Source organism: Aegilops tauschii, chromosome 5, assembly GCF_002575655.3.
Source record: "Aegilops tauschii subsp. strangulata cultivar AL8/78 chromosome 5, Aet v6.0, whole genome shotgun sequence".
Taxonomy (NCBI): domain Eukaryota; kingdom Viridiplantae; phylum Streptophyta; class Magnoliopsida; order Poales; family Poaceae; genus Aegilops; species Aegilops tauschii.
The window spans coordinates 287511301-287514004 of NC_053039.3; the positions used below are offsets into that span (position 1 = coordinate 287511301).

At 44.2% G+C, this 2704-nt stretch overlaps 1 long non-coding RNA gene across 2 annotated transcripts; it reads right to left on the reverse strand.

The window, feature by feature from the left end:
• Positions 1-374: 374 nt before the first annotated feature.
• LOC109732203 (uncharacterized) lies at positions 375-2474 on the reverse strand. Of its 2 annotated transcripts, XR_002225323.3 has the most exons (3): positions 2041-2474; positions 1813-1873; positions 375-938 (listed from the first exon to the last, which is right to left on the reverse strand). It is a non-coding gene; the product is annotated as an uncharacterized lncRNA (long non-coding RNA). The 2 variants fall into 2 exon arrangements; XR_012183662.1 differs by having other exon boundaries at positions 1813-2474.
• Between the last annotated feature and the right edge of the window lie 230 nt (positions 2475-2704).

Below are 2704 nucleotides of genomic sequence, written 5' to 3' on the forward strand. Positions count from 1 at the left end.
TGCTTAGGCGAAGCCCTGCGTCGGTTACTTCATCATCACCGTCATCACGCCGTCGTGTTGACGAAACTCTCCCTCGGCCTCAGCTGGATGAAGAGTACGAGGGACGTCACCGAGCTGAACGTGTGCAGATCGCGGAGGTGCCGTGCGTTCGGTACTTGATCGGTTGGATCGCGAAGACGTTCGACTACATCAACCGCGTTACTTAACGCTTCCGCTTTCGGTCTACGAGGGTACGTAGACACACTCTCCCCACTCGTTGCTATGCTTCTCCTAGATAGATCTTGCATGATCGTAGGCAAAATTTTGAAATACTATGTTCCCCAACAACATCTACATCCAACACAAGTGAGGGCTATCTGAACTGCATCAGCATGGGCAGTTAACCAAAAGAAACCAGTCTGGAAAGCCTTGGCAACCAGTGCCTGAGAGGACGCATGATGCCCACATATACATGAATGAACCTCGTTGAGGATCTGCATGCGTTCCTCAAGAAAGATACAACGATGAGAAACGCCAGTGGGGTTGTGCTTCTACAGTTCACCATTGAGAACTGTGTACGCCTTTGATCAGCTCACTACTTGACATGCCTCCACCCCATCCTTGGGGAGCTCCTTCCTAAAAGATATGTCATGTACAACATTGTCCAGTCGGGGTTGACCACTAACACCTCTGCAGTTGAATTGGCAATTTTAGAGCCTTTGTCCTCTACCAGATCAACTATTGAATCTTCCTTCACCTCTCAAACGGTGACTAGCTCCCCTCCAAGAGAGTGAACATCGGGGTACATCTTCGTCTTCAGGGTCTTCGGTTATCCCAACCCTGGCTTATTTACTTATGGTTTTTATACTTTGATCCCTTGACCTTGGAAGCACCATACCTTTCTTTGTATTAACTGACGTCAGAGTTTATGTTCCCGAGATCAAATGCACCCTCGTGGCCTGTAAAAACAAATTAAAAATTTATTAAGAACTTTTGGTAACAAACTTTGCTGAATGTTCCATGTACGCGTAATTTTTCGTGAAGAAAAACATTTCTAATGCTTTAGGCAAAAAGATTGACACTATTTTTTCATTTTTTAAAGCATTTTGGTGCACCGGATTATTATATTTTTGTGCACAAGATTGGGAATGATTAATCTGCATGAAAATATGAACATTCAACAATGTTGTGTCTAAAAAATCATAACTTTTTAAATTTATTTGCTATTCTTTTATGTTACCGTTTATGGCATGTGCATTTGAGGTTGAGAGCAGACGAACATTTTTTATATATAAACGACAATTTAAAGTAGGAATTGTGGAGATACATATGTTGCCCCCCGGACAGCATATATAAAAGAATATAATAAATAAATAAAAGGAACATACATTTCAGACCTTCAACCAACCACTTGGAATCAGCGCTAGTAAAATCGTGACGTTCGTGTTGAGCGTTGGGGGGTGGGTGGGGGGGGTGGGGGGGGGGGGGGGGGGGGGGGGGCTGGCATCAGTCGATTTCTCGCCATGATGTCAAGGACATGTTTCTTTGGGGACCTATAGCGACATCCTAATACGGCATATCCTCCTCCCATGTGCCAAAAAACTTACTGTAGAAGAGATGCATGAATAGGAGAACCTAGAGAATCGGATGCCATGCCGTTTTAAATGCTAGAGAAATTTAAGACATAGACAACACAAGTTTCCTTTCTTTCGAGATTCCATGCAATTCATACTCTATAAATTTTCAATCGTCTCAGTCTCTTGATCAGGAACTAACCCAAAGTGCCACTGCACATGGAGATAATCTGTGAAACCAAGAACGAAGAGACCTTACCAGATTTTATGCGTGGATGGTCCACATCCCTCCGACGTTATTCCCAGCAATCGGCCTACCACTGTGAAGCGTCAACTCAAGATTCCAAAGGGCAAACCAAACCAAATCAAATGACTAGACAATGACGAATTGGAGAACACATAGGTACTAGGACGGGGAATAACGAGCACAAGCGCGACAGTTGTTGGCTTTTGCCGCGTCACCAGCAACGGTGAAGGTTTGACGCACCTGGATCGCGACAGCCCGGCCGTCGCCTTTCTCTCCGGCCCGTTGCCGTTGCCGTCCGGCGCGTCGGACTCCATGGATGTGGCATGGCATATATACTTGTCCTTCTTTATGTGTTTTCCCTGGATGGAGATCGAATCGATCCAATCATGTGCTTGTTGCTGTTTCATGAATCATGATAACTAATCTGAGGTGCTAAATGCCGCCGTATGCATGCATGCATGTGATAATGTAAGGTGGGAGATGATAGAGGAGACTTTTGGGTCCAGCATCTACGTTTTATCCTAATCGTAGTGGGGTTCCAAAGCTCAAATGCAATAGAACCAGCCAGTTGTTACACCTTGTGTGATAGTGGCCCTCCAGTGCTTGGGATTTTCCTGGTTTCACTTTTCTGTAGATCACATATATATGTTCGAAAATGTTTTCGCTACTTTAGAGGTCACTGTATTTGCTAGGGGTCCATTACTAAGGTTCTTCAGGCTAGCATTAATTAGGTTCTGGGCTCAAACCAGATTGGACTCTGGACCTCCAAAATATGACTAACTCGATGGTGCTCCGTACAATTGATGCAGGAATTTTTCATTTTTATTGTGAGTTCGATTGATGCAGGAATTTGTTGCAATATATTTCAAATGAGATCTTGATTGTATGGAACGTGAATATTTGG